Genomic DNA, 19,319 nt, shown 5'->3' with positions numbered 1-19,319 from the left:
TAAGTAAAACTAATTTGAATTACTTAATGTAGTTTTCTGACTATACAGTCATAAACTACTGTTTGCATTGGCAGGTTCTGTTTTATGTAAAACCAAATGTTACAAGTGATAAAAGAAAATAAATCGGACTTAATAAAATTGAAATATTTCAAAGACACCATCAAGAAAGTAAAAAGACAATGCACAGAGTGGGAGAAAATATTTGCAATAATCTACACTTTTAGCCTCTTTTTTAAGTCATAAAAGATATGTTGAACCTGGGATGTTATGGACTGAATTATATCCCCCCAAAATTCATATGTGGGAGACCTAACCCTCAAGGTGACTTTATTTGGAGGCAGGGCTTTTAGGGAGTTAATTAAGGTTAAATGAGATCATAAAGGTGGGGCCATAATCTGATAGGACTGTTGTCCTTAAAAAAAGAGGAAGAGACACCAGAAATCTCTCTTTCCACATGTGCACAAGGAAAGGCCATGTGAAGAGACGGTGAGAAGGCAGAAGTTTGCAAGCCGGGAAGAGATGCTTGACCTGAAACCAATCCTGCTGGCACCTTGATTTTGGACTTCTAGCCTCCAGAACTGTGAGAAAATAAATTTGTTATTTAATCTACCCAGTCTGTTGTTATGGCAGCCTGAGCAAACTACACATGGGATGATACTTGTTGTCAGCTGACACAGCCAGACTGAAAGTCATCAATGATAGCTCACTCCAACACTAGACAAACTATTAATGAACTTTTTTTTAATTCCTCCTAGTTCTTCCTCCTAGTCATATAGTCTCTTTGTGAACTTGGCTCTATCGTGCTCGTATTTCCATAGTAAGGGTCACCTTTGCCTCTCCTCTGCCTCACTAAAACATTCATATCTGCTCTCCTTCATATCTGATCTTACCCACTAGTACACCCAAACAAGCCTAACACATTTCTCACATTCTAGTTTGAATAATCAATTTTTTTAAATGAAAATCTGATTCCATCAATACACTGCTTCCAAGTCTTTATAGATCCATCCAGTTTATATTTATTATATGCCTTTCCTCAACTCTCTAAATATATCTGCATCATCTCTATGGGACTCAGCTCTATTAAACAAAACAAGTACAGAATTTAAATGAACAATTGTTAATGCTATAAGGGGTCATACTTAGATGTGCTAAATACAATCTAGGAAGAACAACTATGGAATTTCAGAGTTAAATAAGAGGATAAGAGGAAGCTCAGAATGCTCATACACAGTATGGGAAAAGAAGAGTGTCTAGATTTTTTTTTTTTTTTTGCCGTAACTTTCTTCAGGCAGGATATGTTTCTTAGTCATATCCACATCACTGGCTTCTAAGACAGTGTCTGTCTCAATAACTGCTCTTCTTAATAAAGATTAAGGAGCTGACATTTCAACTAGAAAACACCTAGAAAATTCAGGAGTATAGCTAGGAGAGGGGTGAAAAGGCTGACTCCGTCTCTCACAAAACAGTGAACACTTGTTCTCCCTAGACTCATAACTGCAGCAAAACTGATCTTGATGAATACGTTTTTTTCCCCCAATTCCTGTATTCCCATTTTAGTGTTTTGACATTTCTTTCACTTATTTCTGCCTTTAATTATGATGATAGTTCTCTCTCCTCAACTAATAACTTAGTGAGTGAGACTAAGTGGGACTAAATCTCTTCCCTTGAGTTCAATACTTAATAGGTGATTATTGGATATTTACTGCATAAAAAGCATAGAAAGCAGCACCATAGAAAGGATCATTTATATTACATTGCAGCTAAAGATTCAGATTTCTGTTTCAATCACCATGGACACAGTTTTTGAGGACTGGTTGAACACATAATATTCACTAAAATATCTCTATGTCTCTAAAACAGACAAGTAGTTAGTGTCTGAATTATATAAGAAACTACTAGAAATAAAGAAAAACACATAATCTCTAATAGATAAGTGAGTAACTTACAGAAGACAAGGCAGTCCAAAAAGTTAAAATAGCATTGGTAGAGCAGCTCAAAGTACACAGCTAATCACAAAATTTTAATTAAAGTAACAATGAATTTATAGTAATTTGTAATAATAACAGATCAGCAGCATTTAGAAAGCTAGAAAATGCCAGGTCTGGGTGGGGGTGTGGAAGTACTGTCCTACTGCTACAAACTCTGGAGAGCAATCAGGCCCTACATTACCAAGCTAGATAAATGTGACCTATGATCCAGTCACTCCACTGTGTCTATTTCTCAGGAAAGTTCTATCGGTCCATGAGGAGGCACACAGGGTGACACATATTGCTTCATTTTTTTGTACAACATTGGAGGCTCCCAGTGTTTGTCTCACTGGGAGAGTGTATAGTAAAAAAACTTTTAGAAATAATTGACCATTATACAGAAGTTAGAGACAACTGATTAGAGATACCTGTAGAAATGCAGATAAGTCCTAAAAATAAGGCTCCATGAAAAATACCGTTTATATACATTAAAAATACATCATCATAAAACAGTAATACTCATTTTGCAATAGTATGTTGGGAAAAAGTGAAACATCAAACACATTATAATCAACAGTGAGGAAAGAAAGGGATGGGATCCAGGTTTTGGGAGAGAAGGGAATTTTTTTTAAAGTAACTGAATATGGTTTTCAGATGAATATGTCTTACATGAGAATGTCAGAATTAGGTAACCTGTTGTCTATATGTATCCAAAATGAATCAGGATTTTAATGGAAATTGTGTTTGTGTATGTGTAGGAGTGTATAGCCCATATATTCTTTGTGATGATTGTCCCTCAGGGGCCAATTTTTTGTGTTCCGTGAAAAAAATCAACATGTCTCTGAGATTCTAGGCTTTACGGAGGTCTGTCACCTATAAGTTAAAGAAATCCGCTCTGTGGATGGTACTGCTGCTGTTAAGTATTCAGTTTGTCAATCCCGATTTTGCTTCTGAGCTTTCCAAGGTGCTAGGAGGTGACAGGGTTTTGTGGTGAAGTGAAGAGTCCCGGCTCTGCTCAGAACCTTTTCCTGACACTGCTTCCACGACCTGCAAAAGCACCTTTTGTTGGATGAATATACATTAGAGAGGTCCAGCCTAACACACTGTAATGGCCACTGCTGAACTCTGAATCCTTGTCACAGCTAGAGAAACCATCGGCAGGGGAACACAGGTGGAATGGCTAGAAAAATAAATACCATCTCAGGACCTGAAAAGCGCTCTGTCATGAAGTTCTTTCCACTTGACCTAAGTCCAAACTGAGTATGTATTGAGGCAAAAGAATCTAATCAAAGAATTTATTCTTTTTACAGGCCTAACAGATGACAGCTATGCAATTCAAGAAAAATATATTTGGCCATTGTTAATGTTGACTCCTAGTTAGTGGTCCTCAGCTGGGACAATTTTGCTCCCCAAGAGATATTTGATGATGTCTGAAAACATTTTTGATTGTCTCAACTAGCTGGCTTCTAGTGGGTAGAACCCAGAATACTGGTAAATAACCTACAGCACACAGGACAGCCCCCCCCCCCAACCAGTGATCTGGCCCAATATATCAGTAGTGATGGAGTTGAATACCCATGCCCTAAGCTAGTTAGATAAACCAAATGTGTCCTCAGGGTTCTCACACCCTGAATGGCAACCTTCCATGTTCTTTGACCTTGCCTGGACTGCCCTTCTAAAGATATCCGCATGGTTTTCTCCTCTCTTCTTTCAGGTTTTAAATCAAATGAGACCTTCTCAGTGAGACTTTGTTTGACCAACTAATTTGGGGATCCTTATCTCATTCCTCAAAAATCCCCATCCATCTCCCTTGCCTTATTTTACTCCATATACTTACCACATGTGTACTATGCTTTACTTATTTATTTTCCGCATAGCCCCATTTTACTTGATTTGTTATTGTTAGATCTCCAATGGTGCGAGGAGTGCCTGGCACATAATAGGTACTCAGTAATTTTTTGTTGAACAAATAAACTCAGTCTTAAGAATCTTAAAGAAGAATTCAATTATAGATATGACACCTGTCTCAGATGATACTGTGCAGATTCATGATGTCTTAAGATAATACTGATCAAGCATGAGCTTAGCCTTCTTGTCTTCCCCTGTGCTCTTTAATAAGGACCAAGGGGACTGGAAAGCTACCCCAGATTGGCTGTGAAGATTCAGGAAAAAAAAAAAGTATGTTTATATTCATGTGTCATATTCTATTACATTTCTTTCAATTATTACCATTTAAGAGCACACCTAAATGGAAATAGATTTTTTTCAACCTGATTTTAGTTTTTAACTTTTTTTTTTCTTTTTTTTCACAGAGAAATCCAACATCTGGCCATCAGGGGTCTGTAACTGTCTACCATAGTGATTTTCCTGTCCCCGCCCCCAGTCCATACTCATGTACAACTCTCTCAGGGACATTCATGGAGAGAAGTGGACAAGAAAAATTCCCTTGATGGGCATAAAGGTGGTATGTACCAAGAACCCCTCTCATAATCATTTACCATTCTTGTCCATAAAGAAATGGCATATGCTTGGACCCAGTGTCCACTAGAATAATTCCTCTTTACTGTTTCTCTAAATAAAATATAGTTTAAAAATCACTGTTAGCCTATTTTTTCCTACAATTGTATTTGGAGTGTATTGAGGTGGTTAAATGGATCATTTTACACATAGGCTGCCTCTCAGTGGTGAACCATATTCATAGGATGATCTAAATATTAGGGTCAAATACAGCAACAATTCTTGTAAGAACTTTCTCATTCAATTGATCTCTCTAGACTTTTCTTATAAATACACGAGCAATTTTAGTCACCTCTTACCACACCTGCATTAATCAAGGTCTCAGAATATAGAAGGCTAACTCAAAAGGTTCTGATTGAATTTAGTGGAGGGTTTATATAAGAGGTAAGGATAGGGTTAAGGTGACCCAAAAGGAATTCTGGGGACACTCAGAAAGCCGTAAGCCACGATGGGAATCCATTTACCCCCCCTAATACTGGGAGGCAGGAGGAGGAAAAGGTATTACTGGAGCCCTTCTTGGGACCATGAAGGAGCAGTTTCTCAGGAGCAGCTATAGGGCTTTAGAGGAACAGAATAGGAAACACCGAAACTGCAATAGTACGTACTACCAAAACTGCCCAGCAGTCATGTAGAACGCTGTCACAGGCTCCCTCTTTCTCTATACAAAGAGGAAAAAGTGAACTCCTCAAGGTTCTATCCACTGGAAGGACTTCCCCATACCATGGTTTATCAAAGCTGTTCCTCAGTGAGGCTGTAACCTTGTGTTTCCAACTGGTTCCAGCATCTGTGCAGACTCACCCACCAGTTTTCTGATGCTTAACTGGTCTGAGGAAATGCCCCCTTGAAGCCATAGGTGTGGGTTAGAGGGAGAGGGAGCTAATTAAGCAGAAGTGGGTCCAGTAAGAGTATCAGCCACATGCTCGTAACATTTACTTGTGCTATTAACGCTGCTTGGTACCCGTATCCTGTTTCATTTTCATTTAAAGAAATGGAATACTGATACATAAATTCAAATTGATGAGAAAGATGTGTCAGATAGCACGGAATCTACAATGGGAAGCTGATTGCACTCCTGCATGCGGTATATATTGCTTCAAAGTTCCAAGAATTGTGCTGCTTGCTTCACTGTGGAAAGTTGGAATTGCCGACATTTGCTGTCCCTCGGAGTCTGGAGCAAATTAGGGCTTGATTTCCAACAGGTGCTGGAGGAGGTCATCAAGAGGACGTGCCGGCCGATTGACCCGCCAGGTGGACCCAGGCAGCCCGAGGCTCCGCCCCTCCCCTGGCGCGTGGGCGGCGCGCTCCCTGCTGCTCGCGTGGCGGGAGCCATTTTGAGGACGCAGCCTTGAGGGAGAGGGTGTGTTGAGACCGCCTGGACGGTGTTTGCGACTGAACCCCGTTAAGCCCTCTCTGTCAACTTTTAAGATTCCGGGAGGCAGATGTGGAGATCGACTGGTCTTGAGGCGCCCGAGACAAGCCTCGTGGGTAAGTTCCCTTGTTGCTGAAACCTGCTGCCTTCCAATCTGGAGGGACTGCGCTCTCTTCCTCTCTCCTCGCCCTCCCTGGGCGGGAGCCGGTTTGCAAACCAACAAGAGAGGAAAAGTTTTTGGCAGAATATAGTATGGCCCTCCTCCAAAACACTAGGAGTCTCTGCTCTGATTCTTTTCTTGTGGTTTTCCTACCTGCCACAGACACTAAGTATCATGGCCACTCCTAGGTCGTAAGGCCGCGTGCTGAGGCATCTTGAGGGCAGCCGGAGCTGACTGTAGAGCCCTCTCTTATTCTAGGCCTTGTTCGAAACTGGCTACCTCCTGAGTTACCTGAATTGAGCAGAAAAGTACTCCTGCATGCGGTATATATTGCTTCAAAGTTCCAAGAATTGTGCTGCTTGCTTCACTGTGGAAAGTTGGAATTGCAGGAGCTTCTTTCTCGCTTTAGAGAGTATATCCCAGTGTGCCTTAGATTTTTAGATACCTAGTAACTTTGCTGATGTGGCCCATGAACTTTCCAAGGGTGGTGTCTGTATTTTGGCATCAAGGGTGCTGGCTCCTCCTTTGTGAAAAGATTTAATTATCAGTGTAATGGACTATCTGTGGCATAGGAATAAAACCAAAGTCCTGAGCATTGTATTTTTTTTTAATTTTTAATTTTTTAATTGAAGTGTAGTCAGTTACAATGTGTCAATTTTTGGTGTACAGCATAATGTTTCAGTCATACATATACATACAGAAACAGACTCACGGACATAGCAAACTTACGGTTACCGGGGGAAAGGGGACGGGAGAGGATAAAGTGGGAGTTTGAGATTTGCAAATATTAACTATTATATATAAAATCGGTAAAAAAAAAAACAAAACAAAGTTCTGTATAGCACAGGAAACTATATTCAATTTTTTGTAGTAACCTATAATGAAAAAGGATATGAAAACTGACCATTGTATTTTAAAACAGGCAGAAGAGCTGCTACTGTCCTTACATAAGACAAGGGAACATGTCCTGCTGCCCTTGGCAGGGGGAAGCAAACAGCTTCTGGTTTGCTTTACTGATTTGTGTTGAAAAAAAACTGTTTGCTAGGTTATCGCTGTACCAGGTGCCAGTGTTAGTGTCAAGATAACCCAGTAAAGATCTCTTAGCTGGAACAGCTGGAGTCACCATACAACTAAATTTATAATAATCTACAGCCGTTCCTTGAGGCCCATGTGCCTTCTGCACTGTGAAATAGGTGAGTTGAATGAGAATCACTGACAACGGCATCTTTTAAGTTTTTACAGGTGGCACTGATCTCTGACATCCTCTAGCGATGTGGTAGCCTATTGGCTTACTATTTTGAAGAGGGGCACAGTTCCACAGGCTTCAAATTGGCCCTTCTTTTCTTTGTAGCTCTCACTCCATGGACCTGGGAACCAATGCGGGGGGTTTTTCCTAGATACTTCATACATCTTTGCCAGTAGCTATTCAGTAACTAAGGAAATGTCCACAGGATAAGTCTGGTCTGTCAACAGCATTTGCTCATTTCTTTTCTCTGTGTCACATTTTGATGATTTCCTCAAAATTTCAAACTTTTTCCTTAGTATTAGAGAGTTATATATTCATGATCTTTGATTTGCTGAAGATTCAGATGATGGTTAGCATGTTTTAGCAATAAAGTATTTTTTAATTAAGGTATGTACTTTTTTAAATGACATAATGCTATTGCACACTTAACTACAGTGTGCTGTAAACGTAACTTTTATAAGCACTGGGAAACCAAAAATTTCGTGTGACTGACTTAATCGTGATACTTGATTTACTGCAGTGGTCTGTTAAGAGTGAAGAATTTCAATTATGCAAACCTGGGTTGAAATGCTGACTCTCTTGTTACTTTATATGAGCATCCATATCTGGAAGAAAAAAAAAAGTGGTGGGGGGATATAAGAAAAATGACCTTATAGGGTTGTTTTGGATCACTAAATACAGTGCTGTTTTTAAAGGTGTTAATATAGTACCTGATTTGTCATAAATACTCAATGAATGTTTAATGTTTTTATTTCTGGTTGATAACAGTATAGATAAGAAAAGATGTTTATTGTATTTATAAAAAAATGCATTGTTTTTCTCACTTTAGGAGTGCTACATGATTAGTACAGGTTCTTTGGAGCAGGTAGAGCATATGAGGAAAAAATAAAGTCAAAGATAACCAGATAACCATGTAATCTGTATGCGTTTCCTTCCACTATTTTGCAGTATGTATTTTAAAAATGGTTTTTAATCTGAAAAATGTTTAAATTATATATATATTATTTGATTAATGCAAAAACACTTTTGCAATGACTTTCAGTTTTTCATAACTTAAAAAATAATATGAACATTTTGCTTAACAAAAAGAAGCATTTAAAACATATTAAATAACATGTATTTAGATTTAGGAGTCAATAAACTTAGAAAGAATCTTATAATATGACCAGTTCTTTCAAAATTGCTCTTGTGTAGCACCAGATAAAATATTTCAAGACAAAGTTTACTTAAATGGATTTTTTATTGAAATAACTATAAACCACTACATAATAAACATTTCAACCTAATTTATTTCATTTTATTCTAAAAGATTTTTAAATGCTAGACATATAAATGATGCACTAACCAAAAGCAATTAGAATCCTTCCTATTGTTTGAAAGTGCTTATTCCTAGGCCATGCAAGTCTGTCAGCATGTTTTCAGTCTGATGTACCAAGGTCAAATGCACTCTGGAGACACTTCTTAATGGAATTTTCAGATGACTCAATGCTATTGTACAGTAGACTAAACAATTTGATGACCAGCGCATTTAGAATATATATTATGTAATTTCAGAGAACTTTGGAAATGCAGGGGCTCCTTTTAAATGCTAAGTAGTATCTTTGGCTGTTCTTTCTGAAGAACAATGGAAAAAATAATCTTGCTGACTTCTTTCCAGTGATACAAAGTACGGATGAATCGTGAGTGTAGATTTAATTCTTTCAGCTATTACTTCAATCGGCTAAAAGCATGTAGAAAAACATTCAAATGGACAGTAAGGAAAACAAGATAGAGTGGCTGAAAGAACTTGGCTGTCATTAATTTGTTAATAGTTGTTCACGCATCAATATTATTAAATGATGCTATGGAAGGTAAATCAGGTATCCATCCATTAACTAACTCATGAATATGACATTAAGAGGACTTTACATTACTAAATATGTATTAAAGCAGATTAAGCTATATGAACTATATTTTAAATAATGCCATATTTTAAATAATGTGGCCCTGATCCATTTTAATATTATGGCAAGAATATTCATATTTATCAAAGTGAAATTTGATGTTGAACACAGTTACTCTCTCTTTGAAATAGTTTCCCTTCTTATATTTTTATCATGTTGGCTGTGTTTTTCTCATATTTCTCCATTTTTTTTTGGTCCAGTGCTTCTTTCTGTGTCTCATTTTTTAACTCCTCTTGCTTCCCTAACATTCATGGTGGTTTTAAAAACAGTCTTCTCTTTATATTCCCATCTCTCTCTTGAATGTTTTCATTCATTTTTTAAACTTTACCAAGTATATATAGATAATAACCAAATGTGAGTCTCTTATCCTAGACTCTTTCCAGTGGGCAATGTCTAATTTCCATCTTTCTGTCCCTTCCCAGTTTGCTCACCAGTAAGTTTCAAAAATCCATCTCAAGGATCCCATCAATCTCTTCTCTCCAATGTCTATTGCTGTAGCCATAAATAAGATCAGTAAGATCTACAATGCTCCACAGTGCTAGCCAGTAGAACTTTCTGCAGTGATGGAAATGTTCTGTATCTGTGTTGTGAAATACAGTAGCCATGAGGGGAGCTCTTGAACACTTGAAATGTGGCTTATGGAATTGAGGAACTGAAATTTTAGTTTATTTCATTTTAACTAACATTAAATTTGAATGTTCACATAAGACTCTAGTAGCTACTGTATTGAACAGCACAGCTATGGATTGTTTTCGGTACTCTGAGTTGGCCTCAGAAGTTACAAGATAAAGACCTTTGGATTTATCTTAAATCCAGGAAACTGTACATATTACTCTGCTGCTTAAAGACTCTGAGTGCCTCCTCCTATGTTATGGCTTAGTCCAGACTCTACAGACTCACATAAAAGGTCCACTGTGATCTCATTCCATCACACTTTTCCAGGCAGCTTTCCCATAATCTCATCCTTAAGTGCTCTGATCTATCCAGACTGAGTTATCTTTGTCGTGAGTCCATAGCTTCTGCTTACTCCACAGTCCTACTTTGACTCATGTGCATTCTCTTATATAGATCCTTGGCCCAAACTGCATTTCCAACTCATCTTAATTGTTTTTCTTGTGTGTGTGTGTGTGTGTTTTTAAGGAAACTTCAAATGTGTTTGGAATATAACAGCAGAGTACATTTTGTAAAATTATGTATAACAAGAGCATTTCTCCACCAGTTGATTGAGTGGACCAACATCTGCTTATTTCAGAAGCCCCAAGATGCCTTAATACTATTTATCTCATTATCTCCATTATTTTCCCCTCCGGGGGACTGTCTTTAATAAACTTGGCTTCGTCTCTTCTCCTGGCAATTTTTTAAAAATTATGATTCAATTTAAACTAAAAGAAAAGGACAATTGACCCATTTCTCCCACCTGCCCCAACCTTTCCACCCTCCGACCCCCACATTTGGCAACCACAAATTGTTCTATGAGCTCAGTTTTTTGTTGGTTTCTTTTGTTTTTAGGTGCCACATGTAAAAGAGATCAGAAAGTATTTGTCTTCCTCTCTGACTTCTTTCACTTAACATACTGCCCTCAAGGTCTATACATATTGTTGCAAATGGCAAGATTTCATTCTTTTTATGGCTGAATAATATTTCATTGTGTATATACACCACAATTTCTTTATTCACTCATCCATTGGTGGACACTTAGGTTGTTTCTATAGCTTGGTGATTGTAAATAATGCTGCAGTGAACATGGGGGCACATATCTTTTTGAGTTAGTGTTTTCGTTTTCTTCAGATAAAGACCCAAAAGTAGAATTGCTGGATCATATGGTAGTTCTATTTTTAATTTTTTGAAGAACCTTTGTACTGTTTGCCATAGTGGCTACACCAATTACATTGTCACCAACACTTTACAAGGGTACCCTTTTCTCCAAATCCTTGCCAACACTTGTTATATTTTTTTTTTAAATAACAGCCATTTCAGCAAGTGTGAGGTGATACCTCACTGTGATTTCTGACTGGCATTTCCCTGATGATTAATGATGTTGATCATTTTTTCATGTAGCTGTTGGCCATTTGTATGTCTTTGGAAGAAATATCTATTCAGATCTTCTCAAGTTTGAATGGGGTTAATTGTTCAGTTTCACCTGAAGCTGTCACTTTCTGAGTTTTTTCCAATATCCCATGATATATGCAAGCTCTCCTTCTACTGAATGAGTCTAGTTATCTATCTTTATTTCCTCCAGAAATAGAACTATTTTATCCTTATGTAAGGTTATAAACTCTTTCAGGTCATATTCTGTATCTGATTTACTCCATAATCTTCTGGCTTTGGTCTACTGCCCAGTATACAGAACACTCAAAATAACTGGTTTATCAAGTGATTGGATTAAACAATAGATAACTGAATTAATGTGGACATTTCAATTTGAGACACTTACTATCATCATCAGAGCATTTCAAATGAAAGTAATCAAATCATTAGATAAATATGGACTTATAAATGTATAGATACCATATATGGAGACATGTTTTATTTTTATTTATGTGTATATATATATATATATATGGGTGTAGTCTCAAATATGCAAATGGTCTCTAGTTATAGCTGGATGGTTTGCACATTTTATGCAAATTGTTTTCTTTTTATATGCATGTGGAATACATATACATTTTTATCTGATATGTACTGAAAAAAGTAATTTTTTGTTTTTCTAGATAATTGGCTCTGCTCTTCCACATGTAGAGCAATCTTAAACATTATAATTATATGCTAAAAAACAAAACATTGTGTGAAAATATTTATTGTAAATCAGAATATTATGGTAAGTCAAGAAGATTTTCCCACCATGAACATTTGTTTACCATCTGTATTCAGTCCAAGCAAACTGTTCATTACTATTAAGCTTGGATAGTGGACACTGTAACTCCTTGGAACTGTTAAATTATGGCAGTTAAAATATATGAAAAATCCGATACTCTTTTTTAAGGTTTTGGGAACTTTCTCTGGAATAGCCTGAGAAGTTCACTTATTTTCTAAGAAACTTTAGTCCCAAATAGCAAATACGTATATTCATATTGTAAACACACTCCAAAGAGTCTGTAATACAATGATTTCAATAGTAGATATTACTTTATATTTTCCTTACTACAGAAATCAATTATTCTGTTGTGAACAGTGTTAAATGATGAACTATACTGATTAAACATTAGGCAGTAGATAGGATTTAATTGCTAAAGAAGACTCACCAGACCAAAAATGACAAGGCATAAAAATTTACAGTTGGTTGCATGGAAAGGCTATAGTAAGGCACCAGCATATAAGTTAGGATATGGATCACAGCCAAAGGCCCCCGACAGTAAGGGTCTGGAGAAACCAAGCTATTGGCCTCCCTTTGCAGAGGCCATACTGGGATGCACCTTTTCTTTCAAGCCAAGAACACAATTTTCTCTTGTATCAAAAACCACCTCTGTGTGCACATAAAACCACAGAACTAGGAAAGCCAAAGTGGAATCTCAGCCAAGATTTCTTACGTCCTGGTGGTCAGGTAGGCGTCTTCTTGCTGCATAACCTGCCCCAGTAGCAGAGTGCTGCAGGTCCCTCACCAAGACTAGGTACAAATCATCAGTCTCACTTACCAATAAATAATGGTGACATGCTGGTATTTCACCCCAGAGCTCCTCAGACCTGTAAAGCAACACTGTTAGGCAGTGCAGTTTATGCCCTGGCCAGGGTCAGGGCTTTGCAGGTACTTTTCTTATTTCAGACCAGTTTCAGACCTAGGGGAGTTAACTCTCACAGCTTAGAAACCAAATAACAGGAGCACAATAAATGTCTTGCAACACATAAAAGTGACAAAGGGTTAGTATTCAAAATATATGAGGCATTTATAACCTAGAAAGAGAAAAATAATAAAAAGGAAGAGAAACTCCAAACGTATTTTTAAATCACACATGTAAAAACTCACTAATGATTTAGGAATGGCAAAAAAAAAAAAAAAAAAAAAAAAAAACCACCAAAACTAATCAGATTGCCAAATTTTTCAAAAGTGTGCTAGATACATTTCCATAAGAATCTGGGAAAACAAGCCCTCACATGCTGCCATGGAAGTGGAAAATGGTGCTGTTACTTAAAAGAGCAATTCAACGAACTTCACAACGGTTAAGGTTATTCTTAAGACTATTCAGGGGGTGAAGTGTAGCTCAGTGGTAGAGTACATGCTCAGCATGCATGAGGTCCTGGGTTCAATCCCTACTACCTGATATTTTAAATAAATAAATAAACCTAGTTACTGCCTGCCACAAAAAATAAAAATTAAATTGTTAAAAAAATTAACTATTCATCTCCTAGGAATATACTTTAGAAAAAACTAGAAAACAACATGGGATACATTTGCATGATTATTTGTTACAACTTGCTTGTAATCATGAAAAATTAGAAATAATATGACCTATATATAGAAAAATAGATCAATAAGTTACATATTTTTGATAGAGTACTCCATATAGGTTAAAATGGATAGACAAATATATTCATATATCATGAGTCAGAGATGTAATGATACACAAATTCTGAATCATGAATGTACTCTTAACACTAAAAATTTAAAACATTAAGTTGAGAGAGAAAATCACATTACAGAAACACAAATTTTATCACATCACTTATATAAAGTTTAAAACCACACAGAAAAATCCTTATAATACATTATTTATGAGACCAAAGAGATGTAATGAAATATAAAATTTAGAAAAGATAAACACCACCTTTTAAATAGTGGGTACTTCAAGGAAGAAACTCAAGAAATGTTCTTAATGCGGGGTCCAAAATGATTTATTTCTTTGAAAACAAGAATTTGTGGTAAATGTGGCACAATGTTAACTCCAGCATTTGGGAAATTAAAACTGTGCCTCCTGGAATTTGGGCTGTAGAGGGACAAGTGATAGACTTACATCTGAAAAAAAAATCCTTATTAAATAGACAGGGAGGCCATGGAGGTCAAACTGCCCACCTATCAAAAGTAAAAATAAATAATAAAAAATTTGAAAAGCTGCCTAAGATGTAATAAGTGTGGACTTGATGTGAAGAAACCTACCTGGGTTTATCTTGAATCTTTCCTACAATTATTGCTGGATGGGTTGTAGAATCTGACCTCAGCTTATATAGAGAAACTGAATAAAGTGTCCTAAGTTCCCAGCAGTAGTAGAGACATTTTCAAAACCAAGAGTGAGGAACTCGGATGGCTCCAGTTGGGGTATTTCTCAATAATTCTCACAAACACAAAAGAAGCACTCCATAAAGTAATAATTGGCATTCAAAATCTGCCGTAGTCAGAGGGAATCATCAAGGCAATACGTCTGTCACTCAAGTTAATCTTTTCTTGATCCTTTAGGGTGTCCACTTGGAGTGAGAGAGTGAGAAAAAGGAGAAATACAAGATGAGGTAGAGATGACAAGGACCAAGAACCAGACGATACCCCAAGAGTGATACAGGATTAGATCAGGTAAGAGATCCAGCTGCTAACTGAATAACACTACGGAATTTTGATCATTGTAATACAATGGACAGTCTAATTGTAAACATGAGACTGTTCTTATGACTAAATGTGGCCTATTATTTCATTATTGAACAGTGATCATAAAGCTTACAGGATCTACTTGAAATTTCATCCTAGGCAGGGGAAGAATTGGCCCTACAGAGCTGGTCTGAAGGTGCAGTGAGAGGAACGAATGTTTTATATTCATGCCTTAAGAGACACAACTTGTACAATAAACAGATTATATGGTTATTTTATGTAAAACAAATACAGGGCCCAAGGGACGTGTATCTTCCATAGAGCCGTTGTAATCTAGACTTTAATCTGCTCCTTGATGATTTGCAAGCATCGTTACAAAAAAACTAGAAGAGGGAGGTAGAATTTGGTGAATACGTATATACTATCAGTTACTTAACAGTTCTGATATAACTAGAACTTGTAGGGTTTTTCAGTTTTTGTGTGTTAATTACTAATGGTACACATTATTCCAATACTGTATATTTGGTTTGAGATAAACAGCTGGAAAATGCCACATTGGAAGCATGAAAGAAGACTGGGGGACCATTCATTTAATACAGAAACAAAGAATGTGTTGGCTGAGTTAAATTTTTGCTTTAATCATTTATATAAACTCTTCTTTCTCCTGTGTTTGAGGCTTAAGTAAGAAGCTATACTGTTTTATCTTGGGGCGTTGTTTCAAAGTTGTGTTTTAATTTTCATTTGTCACATGTGTTGTTGTTGTTTTCTAATTTGCAAATACTCTGAACGCCTGTAATCTTCTCTACAAATTTACAGTGAAGTATGACTGAGCAATTCAAGTGACCATTTTAGGTCCTGAATTTGAGTTGGTGCAAAGTAATTGATGAGTAAGAAGCTATAATAAACATAGCAATCCTCAGGGTGAACTTCCATGTCATAGAACTTTGAAGCCAAAATGATACTTATCTGAGATATTTGGTTCATGTGATCTTTACTGCACAGGCCTGTTATATACAACATAACATGTGATGTCTAAGAGATCTTGACAGAGTTTGGAAACATGAAGTCTGTAAGGTCATAGTCTTAATCACTATTAGCGTGATATGATATATCAGCTGCTCAATAAAGCCAGAATGCATGTTCTACCTGTAGGATTGGATGATTAGCAACAGAGTGATCTATGTAAAAATATCAGCATGAGTTCTCAAACTAGGGTCCAGTAAGCACTATATCTCCCATATTGCTGTGCATACCATCCTGTCTTTCTCCTCCTAGATACTTAACCAGTGCCCCAAGAGACATGTGACAGTTGATCCAAAACTTTAAGTGACTTTTGAATTCCTTAGAAAAGACTGATCATGTACTGTTGTCAGTAATACTTTTTAGTGTGCATCACACACACACACGTTCTTTTATGTATTTTAAAATTTAGCCTTTATACTTGTACTAATGTTCCAGTACATTATGTTCATTACTAAGTGTATGCGAGTATTAGAAATGTAAGATTTTTGAGATAAAGATGAAATAAGCATTATTTCCACCAAGGTGTTTTACGAGAGTCTTCGGCCCTAGACTCTGGCTTTGAAATTCTTAACTTCTGTGGGAAGGAAGAAAAATTAAAGGTGCCATAAGTGCTTCAGTGTGTGCTGCCCCAGTGAGATGTCATTTTGCAAGGCTGCTGATTGTGGAATATGGTAACCAGGGGAGTGGTATGTGACAGAAATTAGTCTTCAAAAATAATCTGAGTAGCTGATAAAAATGCATGTGTAAATCAAGCAAGGTTTGAATATAAATGTACAGAGTGATAGGACTGAGTTAATGACATGTATTGGAGAAGAATGTATTAAAACAGTTGCCTTCCTCCAAGATGTGGAAGTGAACACTATTGTAGTACATCTGTAGGCCAAATACGTAAGGGGCTATTCAGCTACACCAGCATGTTTTTTTTTAATGAATCATTTTATTTTTTGTATATATGTTTTTATTGAAGTATATGTGGTCAGTTTACAATGTTGTGTCAATATCTGGTATACAGCACAATGCTTCAGTCATATATGAACAAACATACTCGTTTTCATATTTTTCACAAGTTACTGAATATAGTTCCCTGTGCTATATAGTATGAACTTGTTGTTTATCTATTTTATATATGTTAGTATCTATAAATCTCAAACTCTCAATTTGTCCCTTCCCACCCCCTTAACCATAAGTTTGTTTTCTGTCTGTGAGTCTCTTTCTAGTTTATAAATGTTTGTGGTTTTTTTTTTTTTTTTAGATTCCACATATATGTGCTATCATATGGCATTTTTCTTCCTTTTTCTGGCTTACTTCACTTAGAATGACAATATCCAGGTCCATCCATGTTGCTGCAATTGGCATTATTTTATTCTTTTTTATGGCTGAGTATTATTCCATATTTTACTTACACACACACACACACACACCACACGCACACACATATATATACATACATATACACACCACATCTTCTTTATCCAGTCATCTGTCGATGGACATTTAGGTTGTTTCCATGTCTTGGCTATTGTAAATAATACTGCTGTGAACTTTGGGGTGCATGTATCTTTTGGAATTAAGGTTCCCTCTGGATATATGCCCAGGATTGGGTTGCTGGATCATATGGTAAGTCTTTTTTTAGTCTTTTGAGGAATCCCCATACTGTTTTCCATAACAGCTGCACCAAACTGCATTCCCACCAGCAGTGTAGGAGGGTTCCCTTTTCTCCACACCCTCTCCAGCATTTGTCATTTGTGAACTATTGAATGATGGCCATTCTGACTGGAGTGAGGGGATACCTCATTGCAGTTTTGATTTGCATTTCTCTGATAATTAGCGATATTGAGCATTTTTTTCATGTGCATATTGGCCATTTATATGTTTTCCTTGGAGAATTGCTTATTTAGGTCTTCTGCCTATTTTTGGATTGGGTTGTTTTTTTCTTACTAAGTTGTATGAGCTGTTCATACATTCTGGAAATTAAGCCCTTGTCAGTCTCATCTTTTAGAAATATTTTTTCCCATTCCATAGGTTGTCTTTTTATTTTGTTTATGGTTTCCATTGCTGTGCAAAAGCTTATAAGTTCAATTAGGTCCCATTTGTTTATTTTTGCTTTTATTTCTATTGCCTTGGTAGACTGCCCTAGGAGGACATTGCTAACATGTATGTCAGAGAATGTTTTGCCTATGTTTTCTTTTAGGAGGTTTATCGTGTCTTGTCTTATATTTAAGTCTTTAAGCCATTTTGAGTTTATTTTTGTGTATGGTGTGAAGGAATATTCTGACTTCACTGATTTACATGCAGCTGTCCAGTTATCCTAACAGCATTTGCTGAAGAGACTGTCTTTACTCCGTTGAATGTTGTTGCCTCCTTTGTCAAAGATTAATTGACCAAAAGTCTGTGGATTTATTTCTGGGCTCTATTCTGTTCCATTGACCCGTAAGTCTGTTTTTGTACCAATACCATGCTGTTTTGATTACTGTAGCTCTGTAGTATTTTCTGAAATCTAGGAGGGTTATTCCTCCAGCTTCATTGTATTTCTTCAGCATTGCTTTGGCAATTCCATCACATGATTCTAATAAACTAATTTGTAAGAGACAAGAAGGGTAGAGCCAGTGATTTTTGACATAGAGGGAGCTTTCCTGTCCTGTAAAGGTAGGATGGAAATACAGTATAGTTACCACTTTGCTCAGACGAACATGCATAGCAAACAGGAGTGTCAGTAACACAGAGGCAGGAGACAGAGAGAAACTTGTCCCTGGTAGCCAGACACACATATTCTCATAACCATATTGAATCATTTAAGCATTTGCATAAAGAGGCACAGTGGCTATTAAGGACAATCATAGCTTTTCACCTTTTTATTAAGTGTAGAAACTGAAAGTTCCCTTAACTTACTAGAAAGATCATGATAAAAGATAGTCTTTTCGATGCAAATTGCAAGGGAGGCAAAAAAAAAAAAAAGGCAATTAATAAAGAAAACCATTTCTCTTGGTTATCACTGGAGAAGGATCTCAACTGTTTATTGAAGAGGGTTTTGAAGTTAAAATAGGAATCCTACTGCAGCATTCCACAGTACTGCTAGAACCAGAGTTCCAAAAGAAAGAAATCTGTACTCAAGGACAAAGAATTTTATGTGAAAATGTAATGTAGGGCAGACAACAGCAAACTGTGGTCTGTGGGTCAAATCCACCCCTTGCACCCATTTTTGTTAATAAAATTTTATTGGAACAGTGACACACCCATTTATTTCTGTGTTGTCTGTGACATATTTCACAGTTTTGGCTGAGTTAACTAGTTACAACAGAAACAGTTTCTTATAAAGCCTGAAATATTCTCTGGCCCTTTATAGAAAAAGTTTTCTGGTGTATAGTCTCTTGGGGTTAATACACACCATTATAGTTTCTGAAAAGACTTATAATTAGTATAAACATTTTATGAGTAAATACTCACTTTTATAGGAATAATAATTTTACATATATTTCAGTATTTCTATGGATAGTTTATCTGGAATGTCGTGGTGTATGTGTGGGTATAAAACCATTTGGTAGACAACACATAGTTCATTCTAGAATGTAGATTCAGTCATTC

General features: G+C 36.7%; 1 long non-coding RNA gene across 1 annotated transcript; it reads left to right on the top strand.

Moving 5' to 3' along the window:
* The first annotated feature begins 315 nt into the window (after positions 1–315).
* On the top strand, positions 316–14,706 carry LOC116662045. The gene is made up of 4 exons (XR_004318024.1): positions 316–580; positions 4,283–4,434; positions 5,687–5,972; positions 14,592–14,706. It is a non-coding gene; the product is annotated as an uncharacterized LOC116662045 (long non-coding RNA).
* Positions 14,707–19,319: the final 4,613 nt, after the last annotated feature.

Source organism: Camelus ferus, chromosome X (assembly GCF_009834535.1).
Source record: "Camelus ferus isolate YT-003-E chromosome X, BCGSAC_Cfer_1.0, whole genome shotgun sequence".
NCBI lineage: Eukaryota > Metazoa > Chordata > Mammalia > Artiodactyla > Camelidae > Camelus > Camelus ferus.
Note: the sequence above shows the minus strand (reverse complement) of the source record. Positions and strands in the feature narration are given on the sequence as shown.